Source organism: Pelodiscus sinensis, chromosome 33, assembly GCF_049634645.1.
Source record: "Pelodiscus sinensis isolate JC-2024 chromosome 33, ASM4963464v1, whole genome shotgun sequence".
Taxonomy (NCBI): Eukaryota; Metazoa; Chordata; order Testudines; family Trionychidae; genus Pelodiscus; species Pelodiscus sinensis.
Window position 1 is genome coordinate 3,475,846 of NC_134743.1, and position 21,912 is coordinate 3,497,757.

Below are 21,912 nucleotides of genomic sequence, written 5' to 3' on the forward strand. Positions count from 1 at the left end.
CCCAGGAGGCAGGCTGGGCAGGGAGAAGGCAAATCACTTTATTCACTGCACATGAGCCAGCTCAGACTCAGCCTCCCAGGGACCCCTTGGGGCCAGCTGCTTAAAGGAGCGTAGGCACCTAACTCTCACTGACATCCATGGGAGTTGGGCGCGTCAATGCCTTCAAAAATCTGCCCCCTTGTTCGCCCTGAGCTTGCAGAGAGGCTCAGCACAGACCCCAGCGCTCCCCTCCTCCCCTAGCATTGCAGCATGTGGCTGGCCTTCCCACGCAGGCATCCCACACTGCCCCCTCCCCGCCCCACCGTCAGCTGGCCCCGGAGAGATCTGATTCAGCGCCTGCTTGCTGGACACTCAGTACAGGCAGGAGCCGTGAGGGGCCACACGATAACCCATCTGGTGCATTTGCACGTCCCGTGCCGGGTGTGCACGTCAGGCAGCTGCCTGTGCAAATGGTTCGTGGCCCCTGCCCCTCCTCAAGCAGTCACTGCAGGGGATTTAGCACCGGCCTGCGGGGTGGAAACGTTGCCAGGACGGTTCTGCTGGAACTAGGGCAACGGGCTGTGACAGGAGGCCCAGCCTCGGCCACCCCCGGCTCCCGCTGCCCACGAAGAGTCTGAGCCTCCCCTGCACCATCGACTGGCCCCAGGGCTGGTTCTCGCTGGCTGGTTCTCAGGCTCCATTGCCGTCTCCTTCCCCGGGCGCCGCTCAGGCTGCAGCGAGTGTGGGGCTCACGCTGGCTGGTGGGGCCCTGGGGATCCTATGGGGAAGTGACAGGGAATCCCAGTGACCAGCTTGCATGCCACTGCCCCCTTCCCCCTCTTCCCACCAGCAGTGGGCTGGTGACAGCCCTGGATCTCCAGTGCGAGCAGCCTGCCCCGTATCTGCAGGGAGAGCTGGGGCAGCTCCCTACCTCTGAGGCTGCTCCTGCCCAGCCCAAGCCACCAGTCCCTGGAGTTAAGTGCTGCAGAAGGGCAGGGAGCTCTGGGCCTGGCAGGAGGGTGCTGGGGAGGGGGCCCCGCACAGGCCACATCGTTGGAGATGGAGGCTCTGACTTGGCAGGGAGGTGGGGTCAAATCCTTCACCCCAAACCACTCCCTGCACTGGCTTCGTGGGGGGAACAGTCCCCATCCCACAAGGGCCCATTCACAGAGTCGCCCTTACCCAGCACTACGGAGCCGGCCGGGCGTCCTGCGCTCGAGAGCTGCCCTTTCCTATGGCCGCGTACGTCACGGCCTCGTGCCCGTCCTGCCTGGGCTGCTGGGACACAGATACAACACAGGCAAGGTCAGAGCCCTGCTGAGCCAGGGGAAATCCCCCAACACGCAGACATGCCGGCCGGGAATCCTGGTCCATGTGGATCCAAGCCCAGACAGGACCAGTGCAACCCCCTCGTCTGACCCCTGTGAGACACCGGCCGGAGCCGTCCCCACAGCAACTCCTGGGTCTGTGAGACGCACCCAATCCCGAGTTACCAACTGTCAGGGCTGGAGACTCCACCAGGACCCTGGTGACTGGTGCCCGCGGCTCATCGCTCTCCCCGTGAGACATTTACAGCCTGTTCCCAGGCAGAACGTGACTTCTGGGGAGCACCAGGGTGGGAGCCAAGGGGTGGAGCCCAGGTCTGAACACTGTCCACGTGCTCCCGTCCTGCTGGAACCAATGGGGTGGACACAGGCGCTTGGAGCCCCCCATAGGATCCAGGGCTCCCCTCAGCCAGGGCTTCTGGGGTGAGACCAGCCATGGGTCACTCAGGGAAACTCCCCCGACCGAGCCAGCCATGATCACAGACTCACAGACTATTGCATTTATGGGCCCAGATCCCCAGCTGCTGTAAATGATCCGTTTCATTGTGGATTTCCACTGGGGATTTGGTTAATTGACACCAACGGAGACACTATTCATTTACACTAGTGGGGAATCTGGCCCCATTGACTCCAGTGGAGCTATGGTGATGTGGATGCAGGGGAAGTGACTGGAGAACTACGCCCAGACCCTCCAATTTGTTCTCCCTCCATGCCAGGATGGTCCCTGTTTACCCCCCGGGGCAGGGATCCCCACGCTGTGACCCTCACTCCTGGCCGGGCTGGAGGTGCCGGCGCTGGGACTGGCCCAGGGGGATTCCCAGGGTTTAGCTCCATCTCTTGCTGCCCATTTCCATGGGAACGCTCTGTCCACCCCCGGCTCGCCAGGCCCTGTCTGCGCTGCGGGTACTGGCCGGGTGACTCACCAGGTCGGCGCGGGCTCTGGTGACCTCGGCATCTAGGGAGAGAACCAAGATAAGTGCATCCTGTCCTGCTGGCCTGCACCTGGAGAGGACTCACCCCACGTCCCCCAGGGACACAGACCCATCCCGGAGCCCAGACGGGACACTGGGGAGAGATGGAGCCAGGCGCCACCTGGCCAGTGTGAGCCTTAGCAGGCTGGCTGGGCCCATGGACACTGAGCCCGTGGTCAGGGTGAGAGGAAAGGAGAGGTCTCATGGATGCTGCATGCTCAGTCTGCTCCCCATACCTGCGGGTGAGAACTGGGACAGGCGCCCTGGACTCTGGCTGCCCACAGATAACAGGGCGATGCTCTGGCTGTTCCTGGATCGCGTCTCCTTTCTCCCCATGCAGGGAGGTGTCTGCCCAGACCCCTGATCCCACCCTGCGGTTTGCAGCACCAGGAGCTGCCCGGGCTCCCACCTGTCCTGCCCCTGCCCATGGCTGGAGGCTCCTGTCATCCCATCACTGGGCTGGGCAGAGGCTGGGGCAGCAGGGAGAACTGTCCCCATCAGGGTAGGGCTCTCTGGCCTGGCTACCCAGGGCCCCGCCTGCTCCCAACACCCAGGACTCTGACCCCTGCCAACAGACGGACAAACAGCCGAGCCACCCCCCAGGGCGGTGCCAGAACAACAGACTCTTACACTGGATCTGATCGTCAGTGGCTGGGCTGCTCTGGTCTGTGCCGGGATCCCTGTGTGGAACAAGAGCTGGGTCAGTCCCACAGGCAGCACCTGGTGCCTGGCCAGGGCCCTGCTGCCCTTAGCAATAGGGGTGGGAGGGCAGCAGCACCACTGCCCTCACTGGGGGCAGGGGGTGGAGACTGGGCTCCCAGGCTAGGGCCAGCCCCCCAGCTCCCAGAACTCCAGGTACATGTGCATGGTGGGCCCAGGACAGCTCCCCAGGGTGGAGCTCCATGCAGGGCAGAAATGAGCCCCCCAGCTCAGCAGGGGCATGGGGGTCAGGGCGAGGTTCCTTCCTACCTGTGAGCCCTGCAGCGCAACACAACTGCCGAGAGAAAGAAAAGAGCGTTAGGGAAGCTCCCGTCATGTCCTGGGGGGACTGCTGGGACAGAGGCTGCCTCGCAGTCCCCCACACAACGCACCTCACCGCTGGCCTGTGGTGTCCAGCCGCCCCGCAGCCCAACATCCCCGGAGGCAGCACAGAGCAGTGGTTAGGGCAGGGGACAGATGCCCAGGGATCTCACTGCTGGGTGATGTCAAACCAGTCAGTGCAGCAGGGTTACAACTACAGATGTGCCCTTCCCTGCCATCGGAGCAGAGCTGACTGTGTCAGCGTCATGGTCAGGAACAGCCGCTCATCCCAGCTCCCTCTGCAACCCAGCGGCACCTACCCGCCTTCACCAGAAAGCATCCCAGCAGCACCAGAGCCAGGCCGGCTGTGAGGGCGAGTCCCACAATGGATCCTTGCCCTTGAAAACCTTCAGAGCAGCAGGGAGCAGAGAGGAAAGCAGGGCATTAGGAAGGGACACAGGAGTCTGGGGAACGGCACTGGCAGGGCTGGGAGCATCCAGAACACAGAGGGGGACACAAAGGGGATCTGGGATGGGAGGGGAGCCCTAGGGGCCTAGATCCAGGAGGGGAGGTGAATCCCAAGGACAGGGATCCAAGAGTGGGGCAAGCCCCAAGGGCCAGGCAAACTAGACCCAACACCCCTCCTCTCTTTGGGGGTCCCATTTGTTAGATCTCTCACAGAGCATCGTATTAGTCCTTTGCCCCTCAGGATCCTTGAGTCAGGATCTTCCCAGGCCTCCTTGTGGTGCCTCTAGACACTGCCTGTAACCCCCCAAAGGGGGGAATATCAAAGCCTCTTTCTGGGCTCTGAGAAGACATCTCAGGGGGTTTTGCTCCTGAGATCAGGTGTCCCCCAGCCCTTCTTCCCGGAGCTGCATGGAATGATTCAGACTGACTTCAGCCTTCCCGCAGCGTCCCAGTGCCGGCCCCTTTTCACACAGGCTGGCCATCTATGGTAACCAGATAGGGAGTGTGAATTGGGACCCCCTTTTGGTAGCTGGCTGGGGTGGAGTGGCACTAATGGCAAGCCATGGGAGCACAACTGAATCCTCACCACTTGAGTAGAGAGTCTATGTGGGGGGGTCAGCACAGGATACCCCCTCCCTTCATCCCTCTTTGCCTCTCTCAGCGAAGCCATTTCGGGAGGTTGTGGGGGAGGGGAGGACAGCAGGGGGACAGCAGCTGTGCATACCGGTTTGATTTTCTTCCAGCTTCCCTGACTATCCAGGAGTGAGGGGAAAGTACTTGGCTTTTGTGCAGGCCTTTCACAAAAGGGGGGGGGGGGGTGAAGGGAGGGACAGAGGAATAATTCACAATATCCATGTACTTTCTCCTTGCTTCCTGGTAGTCAGGGGAGCAGGAAGAAAAGCAAGCCATTGGGTAAGCACAGCTGCTACCCCCCTGCCACCTCCACCCACCCTCCCGAAATGGTGCCCTGGGCCCCTCGGCCAGCACAGCCTTCACCCCTTGTTAACATTAGCTGAGAGTACTGTCAGCCACGTGCAAGTACCAGGAGCCACTGGAGAGCAGACGGTGGCTGGGGCAGTGCCCAGACATCTTTACATTCTCCCACAGGGAGGTGAGCCTCACAACCTGCTACACCCCCCGGCAACAACATCAGGGTCAATCTCTCCATTGAAACTGGCGTTTTTCTCCCCTCATCTCACTCCAGCCTCTTGCTTTCTCAAAGGGAAATCCCACAGCACAGAGCAAAACCATTTACCCTGGGGTGGTGCCTCCTTTCCAAAGCCATCAGCATCTGTGGGGCAGATACACAGCAATTACACACCACATCAAACAGCAAAAGCCTCATACAAGGGAGGTGTCAAATGCAACCTAGAGTAGGGCATTTTCCCTCTTTTTGATTCACTGAAAATTTCAAAAAGAGTTGTTTTCAAGTCAATCTGCAACTATCTTCCCTGCCCGATTTTTTTAAATAGCCAAAAAAAAAAATCAGTTTGTTGTGCTGCTCTGTTCCATATCGGAGTTTTATGATAGTTTGGGAAAGTAAACTGAGCCATGATGACAATAAAGCTGCCATAACTACGTGATGGTTTGTCCATTTTCATACTCGGCCCCTCAGAATGTGAAAATATTTTGTCTTTTAAACAGTAGGAAACACCTGCTCTTTCTCCCCATGGACTTCAACAAGTGCTGAAAGGACGATGCTCGGTTCCCCCAGCACTGAGCTCTCACCCGGGAAATGCTGGTGAAGCAGAGGGAAGTTTTAGACCTTAGCTCCAGATATCAGTGAGATCCCAGCCTGTCCCGGTCCCTGGCCTTCTGCACCCAGCCCACCATTAGCACAGAGCATTACCAGCCACCACCTGCAGGTGCCGGGGGTCACTGGGCAGCGAGTTGCTCTCCTGGTTGTTGTCATCCTTGTGCAGGTAGCGGCAGGAAAAGGCCCCTGCGCTCTCCCTGGACACGGTGTAGGGTAAGTCGTAGATACGGTTGTTTCCTTCCTTGGGCTGCACAGAAATCTCCTTCCCGTCTTTGCAGAAGACAATGCGGGTCACTGGGGAGCCACAAGGGACTAGACAGGACAGCACGGCCGTGTCCCCTTGGCGGGCAGAGAGTCTGTTCAGGAACAGCCATGGGGCGGGGAGAGTGCCTGGGGGGCAAACACGTCAGTGTGAGACTCCTGGGCCCAGGTCCCCGCCTGTGTCAATCACCAAAGCTCCATTCACTCCACCAGAGCGTGGCTGATTTACACCAGCTGAGGTTCTGGCCCCATTGACTCCAGTGCAATAATGCTGACTTACACCAGTTGGGGATCTGGGCCCTGCGGGGTGTCACTCCCTGAGGCTGTCAAGCCTGGAGGGAGGCCTGGGCTTTGTGGCTGTGTCTAGACTGGCAAATTTTTCCGCAAAACTTACCAGCTGTCTACATTGGCCGCTTGAATTTCCGCAAGAACACTGACTTCCTACTGTCTGAAATCAGTGCTCTTGCGGAAATGCTATGCTGCTCCTGTTCGGGCAAAAGTACCTTTTGCGCAAAGCTTTTGCGCAAAAGGGCCAGTGTAGACAGCTCAGATTTGTTTTGTGCTAAAAAGCTGCGATGTCGAAAATGGTGATCGGGGCTTTTTTGCACAAAAGCGCATCTAGATTGGCACGGACGCTTTTCCGCAACAAGTGCTTTTGCGGAAAAGCGTCCGTGCCAATCTAGACTCTCTTTTCTGCAAATGCTTTTGATGGAAATCTTTTCAGGACAGGAGACCTGCTCGTCCCTCCCCTCAGTGTTGTGCACGAACACACGAGATCAACAGCTTGCCCTGCCACACTCATTGTTAAACACACCCTCTCTTTTCCTTCTCGTGTAGCCGGCACTCACCTGAAGAGTTACAAATTTCCTGGCTTGCAGCAAGGGAACCTTTGAAATGAAATACACATTCCTGTTAGTGGAGGGACAGACCTGCTGTAGAACAGTTCATTCGGTTTAAGATCAATGGGCATTCCAGGCCCATACACAGGAATTTCGGGGGGGGGTTGCTTTTTTGTAAATGTGGACCACAAGGGTGTGAATGCACTCCCCATGGTCCCCCATGTAAGTGGGGAAATTACATGGGGGACCATTGGGGGTGCTTCCTGCATTCTCCCAGCAAGGAAACATACGGAGGCAGGATGATGACAGCTGTGGGATCCCTCCCCCACCTTTAATTTTCTCCTGTGCGATGAACTAGATTTGTTAATCGCACTTTTCCAGCGAATCCCTCCCCCTCCAGCTCTGGACGGCTTCTCACACAGAGCTGTGATGCTGAGTAAAGGGCTCAGACTCATGGACTCTTCCTGAAGGGAGCTTCCAAAGAGGCTGGAGAGAGGCTGTTTTCAGCGCTGGCAGACGGCAGAACAAGGAGCAATGGTCTCAAGTTACACTGGTGGGGGGGAGTCTAGGTTGGATATTAGGAGGGTGGTGAAGCACTGGGACGGGTTCCCTAGGGAGAGGGTAGAATCTACATCCCGAGAGGTTAAGTCCCAGGTTTACAAAGCCCTGGCTGGGATGATTGAGTTGGGTTGGTCCTGCCTTGGGCAGGGATCTGGACTCAAGGACTCCTGAGGTCTCTGCCAGTCCTGGGATTCTATGAGTGTCAGGCCAGAAAGGATCATGTGATCATCAGCTCTGACCCCCTGCGTAATACACTCCAGAGAACCTCACACGGTGATTCCTGCTTCTAGTCAGGAACCTGCATTTGGCCAGAGAGCATCTGCGAGAGACACATCATTGAAAGACTCTCAGTGACAGAACCCAACTGCTTCCCTTGTTAACCTGCTCCAAGAGCAAAGAAACCACCCACTACGTGGGCCTTAGTTCCAGTGTGAATTAGTCTGACTTCACTTGCTAGCTGTTGGCTCTCATTCGGCCCTTGTGTGCTCGAGCAACGAAATCTGTCAGAAATCATCTCCCTGCCGAGGGGCTTCTCCACAGTGATCCAGTCGCCTTTTAACAGGAGTGCCCGTCTATCAGCCCACCTTGGAACATGCCTCTGGGACTAAAGCAAACAGTTCACAGCCTGTCTCATCTCAGCCTTCCCCTCCCGCCCGCCCTGGCCCGTTGTGCCCATACTCACAGAGCAGCCACAGGCCCAGCGGCAGGATCACCGGGAGAAGCAGAGATAACCCCATTGCCTGGCCATGCCACGGTGGTGTCTGCCTCGCAGGGATGCAGGCGCCGTCCCTCTGGCTCTGCTCTGCAGTGTCTCAGTGAGAGAAGCGCCGGAGCTCTCTGGTCTGGACACTCCCTTTCTGATCTGCAGGGCGCAGAGAAGCTGCAGGTGCTCTCTGATCTGCCACGTGATCCCCAAGGCTCAGAGAGAAGGAAAGCCACAGTCCCTGTGAAAGACGGGGCCGTGTCTGCTACCAGCCTCGCAGTGACTGGGGACAGCACTCCCTGCTGGGAGGGGGAAGTTGCTTGCACAGCTCCTCTGCCATGGGTCAGGCAGGTCACCCCAAATGCTGAGGGTTGGGGGTGTGATACTGGACCAGCCCAGTTCCTCTAAACTCGGCTCCCAGCCTTTGGGGTTTTATACTGGACTAGGCTCGTCCTGTGAGCTCAACTCCCAGTCTCTGGGTTTGATAGCAGCTTCTCTGGGCCAAACTCCCAGGCTAGCCCAGGGTGAGTCTTACACGACAGCAGAGGATTCTCTACAGCTATAGCAGGAATAAAGTTTAAATTTAAAGCAGAATTTTAAACTCCACCTATAGGACACGAAAAATCTACCGGAAAAGTGGGCGTCTGGGTGAGAGGCAGAGGCAGAGTGAGAGGGAAATTTGAAGCAGTTTAAGAAAGATGGTCCCCAGAGAGAGCTTCTAAAACAGAGCTATGTCCAAAGTAGGAACATTCACAATGGGCTAGGTATTCAAAAGGCTCCATACAGAGTTTGGCTTTCATTCCTGGGTTTTCATGGCAGTTAGCATCTCAGATGCTCAAGAACCTTTTGAAATTCCTCCCCTCATGATCTGCTGTCAGAAATGGCAGCCATCTTTCCTAAGGGCAGCTTACCTTTCACATCCCAAGGGTATAACAACACAGAAGTACGGGCAGCTTCCCTTTCATATCTCCGGGTTATAGCAACATGGCACTATCTGGTGAGAAGCCTGTGACTTCAGTGCCATTATAAAGAAAGCCTAAAGCTGCCCACATGGAAGATGGTTGCCATGACACAACAGCCTTGGAATGTGAAACTGAAGTTGCCTTTAATAAAGATGGCTCCTGTTGGAGGGCTTATTCCTTCAGCCTCCCACTTCCCTGGGTCTTCTCACATGGCCAGAGAACAGCAATACCCAAAGTCCGGAGATGCAAACAAGTCAATGTCCTACTTCAAAGTGGGAATAAGATCCTCCGGAAAAGGGCGCTTTTTCCGGAGGATCGGGGCCAGTGTAGATGCTCTTTTCCGGCTTTTCTAAAAGCCGGAAAAAAGTGGCGGACATTTTTATTTAAATGCCGCGGGGGATATTTAAATCCCCCGCGGATTTCCCTATTACGATCGCTGAAATTAACATGCCCCTTCCGGAAAAGGGGCCAGTGTAGACGTAGTCATGCAGATTCTGTTCCTTTTCCATTGTTTTTTTCCACTCCTTTTCTGTTTGTCTCTAAGGTTATGTCTACACTACAAAGTTAATTCGAACTAACGGACGTTAGTTCGAATTAACTTTGATAGGCACTACACTAGCGCTCCGCTAGTTCGAACTTAATTCGAACTAGCGGAGCGCTTAGTTCAAACTAGGTAAACCTCATTGCACGAGGACTAAGCCTAGTTCGAACTTACTAGTTCGAATTAAGGGGTGTGTAGCCCCTTAATTCGAACTAGTGGGAGGCTAGCCCTCCCCAGCTTTCCCTGGTGGCCACTCTGGCCAACACCAGGGAAACCCGTCTGCCCCCCTCCCGGCCCCGGACCCCTTAAAGGGGCACAGGCTGGCTACGGTGCCCGTGCCAGCCACCTGATGCCCCCCAGCCATCCCTCTCTTCCCGGGACCAGGCTGGCGGCTCCCGGGAGCTTGCCCGGGACTGCAAGAGGCAGGCACCCGCCTGGTCTAGTGCGGACATCGTGGACCTCGTCCACGACCTCCGCACTAGGCACAGGAAAGTGGCCGTCTAGGGCAGGAGAGCTGCCAGCCTGGTCACTCAGGAGCAGGTGTGCATGAAAATCAAGGTGGTCCACTGAGACCCCCGACCCTGAGCCCTGAGCTTACAATGGCCATACTGGGAATGGGGTACGAGCCCCCGATGGGGAGGACTGGGCTGGCTCTGCGGGCTTCTGGGGGTGGAAGCTCTCCTGCAGCCCCTCAATTGCCCCCTCTCCCCAGATGGCAGCCCGCGGCAAGTGCAGCCGGTCTGATGGCCGAGTGCTGTGATGTGCCCAGTGTGGGTACTCCGGGCAATCCAAGCCAGGACTGCTTTGCAAGCGGGGCACCCCGGAGAACTGTCTGTCCGGGGTAGGGGTCAGGTCCCTTTAAGCACAGCCCTCAGCTAGCCTGAGACAGCAGATCCACGCTCTAAGTCCTCCTCTGATGCCCTGCCGGCACTGCTTCCGGCAATCCTTAACCCCGGTTCAGGGTCCACTTAATGTGGACATGCTAGTACGAATTAGCAAAACGCTAATTCGAACTAGTTTTTTAGTCTGGATGCGTTAGTTCGAATTAGCTTAGTTCGAATTAACTAATTCGAACTAAGTTAGTTCGAATTAGCACTGTAGTGTAGACATACCCTAATATAGAGAGTAATATTTTCAGCTATACCTTAACCAATCATTCTACTGACATTTAACTAACCAATCCTAACATATTGTAACATGATTATCTAATCAGTTATATCCCACGACCTTAGTTGTCTTATACCCAGCAAAACTGATTATTCCACAGACAGAAACAGTCAAAGAACCAGACAGAGTCATACAGAAAAACAACAGAGAGAGGGGGAGCATAATAACCAAGCAATAAAGAAATGAGGATTTCACAACCCTAACTATTGATAAGTGGGTCCTTGCCAGACTAAAAGCGGTCAGCCTATGTTTCCTTTAAATCTTCTAGGTTCTTCCCTTTATCTGGAGATGATAGATTGAATTGACTGGTTTGAAAGACCCTCCTACTTAGCCAAAAGCCTTAGCTTAAGAACAAGGTCTCAGGCCATCATGTATAGATAGACTGATTTTGACTCTTTGTTTTTATACCCCTGTAAGAATACATTTACTTTCTTAGACTATGTCTACACTGCGCATTGTTGCACAAGAAGATATACAAATGAGGCGTGGATTTTGCCACGCCTCATTTGCATACTTAATGAGCTGAAATTTTTGCAGAAGGGGCTTATGTGCAAGAAGGAGCTTATTTTCAGGAAGAACAGCTCCTGTGCAAGAGGGCTTTTTTGCACAAGAAGGAGCAGTGTAGACAGCTCCTTCTTGCGCAAAACCCCCTTCTGCAAAATGGCAGCTCATTAGGTATGTGAATGAGGTGCGGTGATATTCATCCCCATGTCTCATTTGCATATTTTCTTGCACAACAATGCACAGTATAGACGTAGCCTTAAAGTAGAGGCCTTTACAGCTAGGCCTGAACATCTAAATCCTAACAGATCCTATTTCTCATTGTTCCCAGTGAGACCAAAAGTACAGGCTGCCTTCAGGGAAAATGACTACAATGTCATTAAATACAGTGGCTGCGAAAGGGAGGCTGCCCCTAGTAAAGATGGATTCCTTTTCCTGTTATTTCTGCTAGGATTGAAGTCACAGGATGCACTCTGGATGATGGTTATCATTTCTCCCAAAGCCTTGGGAGAGTGCCCATGGCATGGATGTCCAATTTACTCCTTGTTCTCAAATGGAAGTGAAGCCAAAGCCTGCCCCCAGAGAAGATGGCCGCCATGTCCCCAATGTTGCCCCCAAGTAAAAATGGCTACTCTTCCTTATTGTGGCCTGCAGGACTGATGACTCTGGCTTCATCCCCTTAGAAACAATGGGAAATGGTGGCCATCTTTACCTGGGGCATCTTGTAACATCCCAAGGCGTTAGTGACAGGGCAGGGCCAGAATCTTAGGGACGTGGTGTCCTTCTTTATGAGGCCAGTCTCCATTTCTCCACAAGCATAAGCACCATGTGCTTCCCCGCCCAGTAATTCATCCCATGCCCCAGTTTGTTCCATTTCCCTCACAAGGCTCTCCGTGGCTCTTCATGCAAAAACAACCATCCTGCTCTTTCCCACCTAGACCAGATGGACTGGTCTAAATGGACTGGACAGCATAGCTGTGACTGGCATCTGGTCTGTCCAGCTGGGAAAGTTGGCAACTCTATCCCCACCACCAGACAATCCCCTTGTCCCTTCTAGCCATGGAGGGGTGTCATCATGCCCCCCTCCCTCACAGCCCCATGTCCTGGGAGAGGCCCATGTTGAGTGTTGTGACTTCACCTCATTGCCAGAATGCTGGATCCATAGCAATCCAGGTCCCATTGCTCTCTGTGTGGACAGCGTTATGCACAGTTGCCCATGCGGAAATCACAGGGGAGGTTGTGCGACATCCCTTTGGGTGTCTGGCTGAGGCACGTGACTGACCCCATAACACGTGCTGTCTGTCTCTGGATGACACCCCCAGGTAGCCCCTGTCTGTCCCAGCCCTGGGCTATAAAGAGGCTTCACAGAATTTATTTTGTAATATAATTTTGACAATGTCAATATTAATTTTGAAAAGGTTTTTTATTTTTTATCAATTTAAATTTTCACTATTGACTAAAATCATGGGATTTCAGCTGCTTTTTAATCTCTTTTGTATTTATGTTTCACGGGGGGAACATCTGGTAGTGGGGTCACACAATAGTTATTTAATGACACTAGACACTGAGATTCACAAAGTTAAAGCTTCATAACTATTCAAACTCAAATTGCCTTAAATACATGCCAGAACACACACAGCAAATATCCCATAAGCAACCTCAAAGAATGTCTCCAGCAGCATTTCTCTTACTTCACTTATCTGCAAACTTCGATATTATCGATGGAAATATTTTCTCACGGGTTTGTGCACGCATGTGGAGGTGGGGGTGGGGGACCCTTGATGTTTACTGGTATTTAGCAATAACAAGTTCATCCATCCAAGCCTGGCTATAAACAGAGGCCTGTGAGGTCAGCCCAGAAATGGGGCCATGGTGACTAGCTGTGGTTGCTGTTCCCAGCACAGGCGTATCTCACACCACGGCCTCACGGCCCTGGCAATATTTATAGACACGCAGGTGTGGAGCGATGCTGGGCTCGTTATGCAGTGACCTGCCGGTCGCTCGTCTGCAGTGCTCATTTCTGTCTGGGGGCTGGTCGCTGTGCTGCGTTCTCAACATGGCAGAGGGGCTGGAAGAGCAACCGTCACAGGTGACAATGTGCATTGTTCAAGGCCTGGCCTGACACAGAGCAACACCAAACAGCAGCTTGTTTTCTGTAACTACATTGAACCATTTCAGATTTAGGCAACACGTATTTGGACCCTTCACAGCATGAACTTTTAGCACAGGCCTGTAATGCAGAGCAGAGAGGGCTCAGGGGGCCTGTATTCACCAGGGCTCACACTAAAATGTGAGTCCTATACCTAAACAATCAAGGAGTAGAAATCACAGCCTCTGGGGAATGGGGGTTCGGAGTGTCCAAAGAGTTTAACCATTGTGAAAATTCCAGTTATCAGCGTGAGCTCACAGTGCTCCCTTTGTTGTGTCATATCGCTCTCGTTCACTCGCTTGCTCTCTCTCTCTCTCTCTCACACACACACACACACAGTGACTGTAGGAAGGCAGAGCAATGCAAGGAAATGGGACCATGCTCACCATGAGCTACAGAGAGCAGGAGTCTGACCTAGGGCACTGGGCCAGGGAAGAGGGGGAAATGGGTGGGTCTGGTGTTAAGTTACTGCACAAATCCCCTAGCAGGGGAATCTATGGGGACTGCTTACTGGATGTATCAGGCCCCCCGCTCCACAAGTCTGATCTCCGAGTTAGTTCCCTTGAGCTCCGTGGGCATGTTTCTGCATGGTGGAATAATCCACAGACCTCTCTGTAACCCCAGTCAACCCTCCAGCCAGCCCCAGGCAGGGGGACCCCCCAGAGCCAATGGCCTCTTCTCCTTCCTCTTCCTTGCTGCCATTCCACCCACAGCCTTTGGGACTGTGCAGAGCGATGGCTCGTTCCCTCAGGATGCAGGTGACGATCGGGGCAGACGCCAGCAGGAGCAGGACCAGGCTGAGGCGGAGGATCCAGACCCAGAGGGTGATAGCAGGCTCTGGGACAGGGGATGGAGCAGCATGAGGGGTCTGAAGGTGGAAGTGAATGTGCAACACGAGTCCCACTTACAGCCTGTGTGGAGGGGCCTCTCTCCAGCACTGCCCCTTCTGCACTGGGGACATTGCACCCGGCCATGACACCCTCCCGATGGGCCTCGGGGAGCCTGTGACTGTCCCAGCTGCTTAGAGGCCTCATGCCTGGCTCCTAATCCCACAGGTAACTCTCTCAGTGCTGATCCTTTTCCTCCTCGGCCCAGCACCAAGGCAGGGACAGCTGGGATGGGCCCCACACCTGTGTCATGGAGTCCTTTCCTAGGGGCAGCACTGCCACCATGGTCTAGGGCAGTGGTCACCAACCTTTTAACCACAAAGTCATTTTTTCAATGTAAGTGCAATGTAAGATCTGCCTCCAACCCAAATACCCTTGCCCGGCTTCCTTCCCCCCTTCTCCGAGGTCTCACCCTGATCCCTTCCCCCGAATCTCATTCACTTTCACCAGGCTGGGGTAGGGAGTTGGGGGGCAGGCTCTGGTCTTGGTCCAAGGGGTTCGGAGTGTGAGAGGGGACACCCTGTAGGTAGGGAGGTGGGTTGAGTTCTGGAGTGGCCATGGGGATTTTCCTGGGGAGTGCAAGGTTGGGGGCTTGAGTCCCTCCCCCCACTCTACCCACCCTGGGAGTGGCCGGACATCTAACACAGGCTACCCCAGGGATGGAGCTGGTGCCTGCCTTAGGCAGGCAGGATAAGGGACCCACTGAAGGTAGGCTGGTGGGGTAGGTTCTGGAGTGGCCTTGTTAATAGGGTATTTTCCTGGAGAGCACAGGGTGGTGGGCTTGAGTCCTGTCCACCCTGGGAGGGGCTGGACAGCTAACCCAGGCTGCCCTAAGGATTGAGCTGGCTCCTGCATTTGTGAAACAAGGTAAAGGACCTGGTGGGATGGGATCTGAGGGAACTCAGGGAAAGGGCATCGGCCTCTGGAGAACAGGGTGTTGCCAGTCTAGACACAGCCACAGTGTGTGAGAATGACAGAGATTTGCATTGCCAAGTTCCCTCCTTCCCCTTCTCTCTGGATTAGGGGGAGGAGGAACACCTTGACATCAGCCCCTCCCTTCTCCCTGCCACACCCTGCACAGCGAGCAGGAGGCTCCCAGGGGGCAGTTCCAAGGCAAGAGGACAGGAGTAGCAGGACAGTGGGTGGAGGGACAACTGAAGGTGCCAGCACTTGATAGCTTCCCAGCCAAACCAGTCAGGATCACCTGTCAGAGGCTCCAAGATCTAGTAGTAGATTCTGATCTACTGGTTGGTGACCACAGGTCCAGAGTTACCATATTGGAAGCTCCTAAATACAGGACACTGCCTGGGGAAGGGAGAGCTGCAGGGAGCGAGTGCAAAGTTTCTTTCTACTTCGAACGGGGGGCGTGAAACCCTGCAGTCGGCATGGTGCCCTGCAGCGGGCCTGGTGACTTACTTCTGCACTGCTGCTGGCACTGCCTTCACAGCAATGCAGGCCTTGGACAGGACCAAACGAGAGGGCATCTCTGTGAAAACCCCGACCCACAGGGACCCTTCTAGGTTCTGCTGCTGCCCACCATGCAATAGGGCCACAGACACGGACTCCCTGGCCCGGCGTTTGCGCTTAGTGCCTCGTCACAAAGCCAAAGCTCAAGGGGTACATCTACCCTGTGACACGATTTCGAAATAACTTAGTCCGCATCTACACAGCAGGCAGTTACTCTGAAACAGTGTCAAAATACTGTCAAGCTTCCTACTCCGACTCCTGTAGCCCTCATGGTACGAGGAGTAAGGGCAGTCAGAGGAAGAGTGCTCTGTTTCGAAATAAGCGTGTGTAGAAGCTCCCAATTTCGAAATAAGATACGCCACTGCTGTAGATCAATTTGCACAGCTTATTTCGGGTTAAGCCCTGAAGTGTACACGCGCCACAGAGACCCTGACATTGCCACAGGGACTCATGCCTAGGCCATCGGTAGGGGTCTGCCATAGGAGAGCTGGCTGGTTTCTTTATCTCTCTACTCCACCAGCCACAGCATGGGGAGGTGGCAGCCTCTGGCCTCCTGGGGGCAGACGATGGCACATGGGGACATTTTACATTCCCCACACAGAGGTGAGCTGGTGGCCTCCTGCCCACCCAGGCACCGGTGACAGGGCAAAGTCTCCCCATTGAGATTGGCATGTGCTCCATCCTATCCCAGCCCATCTCTCCCACTTTCTCACAGGGAAATCCCTCAGCACGGAGCAAAACCATTTACCTTGGGGCAACGCCTCCTCTCCACAGCCATCACCATCTGTGGGGCAGATACACAGCAGTGTCACATCACCTCAAACACCAAAAGCCTCACACAAGGGAGGTGCCAGGTGCAACCTCGAGCAGGGACTTTTCCCAGCTATTTGATTCCCTGCCAATTTTGAAAAAAGTGTTTTCAACTCCATCTGCCACAATTTCCCTCCCTTCTGAGTTTTTCAAATAGCCAGTGAACCAAACATTCCATTTGTCGTGCAGCTCTGTTCCATACTTGTGTCGCCTGTGATAACAATAAACCTGCTGCATATCCGTGCGATGGTTTGTCCATGTTCACACTCGGCCCCTCCGAAAGATCAGTGGGCAACACCTGCTCTTCCTCACCATGGACCTCAACAAGGGCTGAAAGGACGATGCTCAGTCACCAAATCATTGTAAAAATTCCCCCCAGCACTGAGCTCTCACCCGGGAAATGCTGGTGAAGCAGAGGGAAGTTTTAAACCGAAACCCCAGATATCAGTGAGATCCCAGCCTGTCCCGGTCCCTGGCCTTCTGCACCCAGCCCACCATTAGCACAGAGCATTACCAGCCGCCACCTGCAGATGCCGGGGGTCACTGGGCAGCGAGTTGCTCTCCTGGTTGTTGTCATCCTTGTGCAGGTAGCGGCAGGAAAAGGCCCCTGCGCTCTCCCTGGACACGGTGTAGGGTAAGTCATAGATACGGTTGTTTCCTTCCTTGGGATGCACAGAAAGCTCCTTGCCGTCTTTGCAGAAGACAATGCGGGTCACTGGGGAGCCACAAGGGACTAGACAGGACAGCACGGCCGTGTCCCCTTGGCGGGCAGAGAGTCTGTTCAGGAACAGCCATGGGGCGGGGAGAGTGCCTGGGGGGCAAACACGTCAGTGTGAGACTCCTGGGCCCAGGTCCCCGCCTGTGTCAATCACCAAAGCTCCATTCACTCCATCGCAGCGGGGTTGATTTACACCAGCTGGGAGTCAGACCCGCTCTCTCCAGTGGAGCTTGGCTGAACCTGAGCTCTCCAGTCCCTAGTGCGCACACAGGGACCAGTCACTCACCTGAAGAGTTGCAGATTTCCTGGCTGGCGACCAGGGAGCCTGTGAAATAAACACAGAAGCGTCTCAGTGCAGGAGGGGAGGTGGAATGAGGAATTAAAGTGAGGGGAGATGGAAATAGGGTCACAGCCTCTGAAGGAATGTGGGAGTCTCTGGCCTTTCGGCAAAGCCAACAGTGAGGAATTCAGTCCCACTGCCTCCAGATTTATCCCCTGGCCAGAGACAGGCAAATTTGCTGCTCTGCTCCATGAAGCTTCTCTCCTCCCAGCACAGGAGGGGATGCTCAGAAGCAGGATGCTCAGAAGCACGAAGTACAGTCTGGTGTCCAGCTCCCAGTGTGAATCGGCTCCCGAGGATCCCTGCTGGGGATCTATCCTATCCCTGGTGGAGCAATCGAGCCAGGTGCATTTACACCAGTGCATTTACACCAGCCAGGGATCTGTCCCCTAGTCTGGAACTTGTCAGGGATCTGTCCCCTAGTCCCCTAGTCTGGAACTTGTTTGGAACTTGTTGGTTGCCAGTTGCCAAGATGATGTCGGGGTTAGCTGTTAGCTGGAGCGTCAGCTGGAGCGTCAGGGTTAGCTGGAGCATTGCAGTCTGAGCACAGTCTGAGCACAGATAAGGAACCATAAGGAACCACTCCTACACCAGCATGTGGCGCTCACTGGACCCCAACCAATGTCTCAAAGCTGCTCTGAGCATGCCAGAGAGCCACTGGAGATGGGTTGGGGTTAGGCAAGCAAGGGCCCCTGGCCCCATTCTGGGTGAGGGGCCAGATCCTGTACTAAAGGGTCACTGTGAGCTTAGAGCAGCAGTGGAGACCAGGTCAGGGTGATTTGTCCATGGCCCTGACCCTGAACCTGACCCTGAACCCTGCAGGCTAATGATCAATCCCTTCCACTCGCATGGGCAACATGGGCAACCCTTGGCTGGAATGGGCTCTGGGTCTACACCAGACAAGCCAAGTGCAGAATCAGGCCCATGAGCACAAACACAGCTGGCCCTGTCCGTGGGAGGCTATGTGCAGGTTGCAGGTTTGTCTTCTGATCAGTTCACAGACAGCCCCTCCCATGCAGCTGGCAGGGCTGGTATCCCCATTGCTCAGGCAACAGAGCAGCCAGTAGCTGCCACAAGGTCACCCAGCAAGTTTGTGTCAGAGCAGGAAATTCATCCCTGCTCTCTCTAGTCACAACCATGGACCAGCCTGAAGGACTGTTAACTATTGCAGCAGTTTTTATAATGGAGATTGCCTATCTCCTAGAACTGGAAGGGACCTTGAAAGGTCATCAAGTCCAGTCCTCTGCCTTCACAGCAGGACCAAGTACCATCCCTGACAAATTTTTGCCCCAAATCCCTAAATGGCCTCCACAACGATTGAACTCACAACCCTGGGTTTAGCAGGCCAATGCTCAAACCACTGAGCTATCCCTCCCCCTGGTTAATGAGTGACTGCTAGCTTAATTAATTTTAACCTGGGCTTTTCAAAGGAGTCTAAATAGTGCATCCCCCAGATCCCAGGGAAAGTCCATTGTTACCCCTTAAAGACGAATCATGTTTGGTTGTGTGTCTGGCAGCTCTGCTGTTGGTGCCCCGGGATGAGGTGAACATGCAGCAGTTTCCCTCCCTGCATGGCAGCTCCAGCTTAGGCTCCTTCACACAAATGTGTGACCCAGAGATCTGGTGCCTGCCAATATTTACACCTGAATCTGAGTGTGCAAATCAGCATCCTGGTGTGCAAACAGGCTTCTGCTTCTGTGCCCAGCCCATTGCACGGACTAGTGCCTTCTGTGCGTGCAGCGGGTGGGGTGGCACAAATCCGGAGGGTTCACTGTTGTCCCCCGAGACATTTGCACCCCACATGACATGCCACAGGTGGCAATGACACCACGCGTTGGCAGCCTCATGGTGTGAGTGCAGGGGAGAGGGGAGGGCTCAGCACCAGGGTGTAGCCCTTGGCAAACGACCCAGCATTTCGGGGTGATTCAGTGATCTCGCTGCTGAGGTTCAGCGCTGGAATCTAACCAGTGATTCCCCTGTTCCTTAGCCCCGAGGCTGGTGATGCTCATGAAACACACAGTTGCTGCTGTTAAATGCCTGGGAAGGTGAGTCAGGTTCTGAACCTTTCACACAGCTTTGGCACTTTCCCGTCCCCACAGCACCTCACCAGTGGGCTTAGCACCTCCCAGGATGGGACCCTAATTAAGAAAACGATTCTCTTCCCAGTGATCTCCCCCGTCCAGCTTAACCCGGCCAGCGCAGGGCGCACTCACAGAGAAGCCAGAGTCCCAGCGGCGGGATGCTCAGGAGATGCAGTGAGACCGGCATGGTCTGGCGATGCTGCAGGGACGGCCTGTCTCCCTCTGCCTCTCAGAGTCTCACTAAGACTCAGGCTCTCTGAGCTGACCGCTCCCCTTCTGAGCTGCAGAGAAGCCGCAGGTGCTGTCTGCTCTGTCTCCTGGCTCCAGGGTGAAGGCATGAAAAGCCACAGGCTCTTTGCTAAGGCGGGGCTATGTCTGCTACGGCCTTGCCGCGGCCAGGGGGACAATCGCTCCCTGGTGTGGGAGGAAGATGCTTTCCCAGCTTTTCTCTCACAGATCCACTTGATGGTCACATCCACTCAAAGTGCAGTGGCAGTCAAAAAAGCAAACAGAATGTTAGGAATCATTAAAAAGGGACAGAATAAAACAGAAAATATTGTATTGTCTGTATATAAATCCATGATACGCCTGCATGTTGAATACAGCATACAAACACTGTTCCCTCATTTCAAAAAATGAGAGTTCCAAATCTTGGCATTGGAAAAAGTTCAGAAAAGGACAACAGAAGTTATTAGGGGCTTGAAACGGGACCCATATGAAGAGAGATTAAAGAGACTGGGACTTTTCAGCTTAGAAAAGAGGATTATAAAGGGGGGTAGGATAGAGATCTATAAAATTATGACTGAAGCGGAGAAAGTGAATAAGGAAAAGTTATTTACTTGTTCCCATAGCATAAGAACTAGGGGTCACAAAATGAAATTAATAGACAGCCCATTTAAAAACAACAAAAGGAAGTATTTCTTCACACAGTGCACAGTCAACCTGTGGAACTCCTTCCCAGAGGATGTTGTGAAGACCAGAACTCTAACAGGGTTCAAAAAAGAGCTAGATAAATTCATTTGTGGATAGGTCCATCAATGATTATTAGCCAGGATGGGCAGAAATGGTGTCCCTCGCCTCTGTTTGTCAGAAACTGGGAATGGATGACAAGGGATGGATCACTTGATGATTCTGTTTTATTAATTCCTCCTGGGGCACCTGGCATTGACCACTGTCGGCAGACAGGACACTGAGCTAGATGGACCTTTGGTCGTTCCTGTGTTCTTATGTCCCTGTCACTCTGACCCAGGCCTGCTCAGCCCAGGCGTACAGGCAGGCAGACATTGTGGCTATAGAACAACCAGATGTGGAGAGGGAAGGAATGACAACCCAGCATGGCTCAGATGTTCATGAGAAGGGGACCTGGGATGCTGGCATCACACAGAACATGGGGACTATGCCGCTAACAGCAGGACCACTGTGGGATTTGGTCCTGGGTCAGACCAAGCCTTCTGAGCCCAGCTCCCAGCCTTTGAGTCTAACGCTGGCTCAGATCAGGCCTTTTGAGCTGAACTCCCAGCATTTCAATTTTCAGATGTTTTCTGTATCAGCCCCACAGCCTCAGTGAACCCCAAAGATTGGGAGGTGAGTTCACAAGGGCTGGTCTGATCGAAGCTCAGATCCCTGCGGTGATTGGTTCATCCTAACAGGTGCCTAATGTTGGGAAAGGGGACAAACATTTATGAAGTACCACAAGACAGGTCAATGGGAAAAGCTGAAAAAGGCAGACAGGACTGAATCAGGCTGGATAAAAAGACCTGTAGATATAATTCAGGAATTGTATGAAGACTGTGCAGGAGCAGTGTGGGATAGGAAATTAATCAGAACTGATCTTTCAAAAGTCAGGCTTGTTTGATAAGAACACGTGAACGGCCACGCAGGGTGAGGCCGATAGTGCATCCAGCCTAGTATCCCGTCTGCTGACAGCGGCCAATGCCAGACACCCCAGAGGCAGTGAACAGAACTGCCAATCATAAAGTGACTCATCCCCAGTTGTCCATTCCCAGCTTCTAGGAAGTAGAGGCTATGGACAACCAGGGCATGGGGCCACCTTGGCTTATAGCCATTGAGAGACCTATCTTCCAAAAACTTTTTAACTCCATTAGTTGCCCTTCGCAATGTCCCCGGCAAGGAGTTCCACGGGTTGACTGTGTATTGTATGAAGAAATATTTCCTTTTGTTTGTTTTAAACCTGCTGCCTAGTGATTTAAACCTGTGATTTCATTGGGTGACCCTGAGTTCCTGGGTTATGTAAAGGAAAAAATAACACCAGCTTGTTCACTTTCTCCACATGGTTCACAATTTTATTGACCTTGTCTTCTCTTGTCCAAGATGAACAGTCCCAGTCTTCTTAATCTCCCCTCATATGGATGTTGTTCCATACCCTTAAGCAATTTTGCTGCCCTT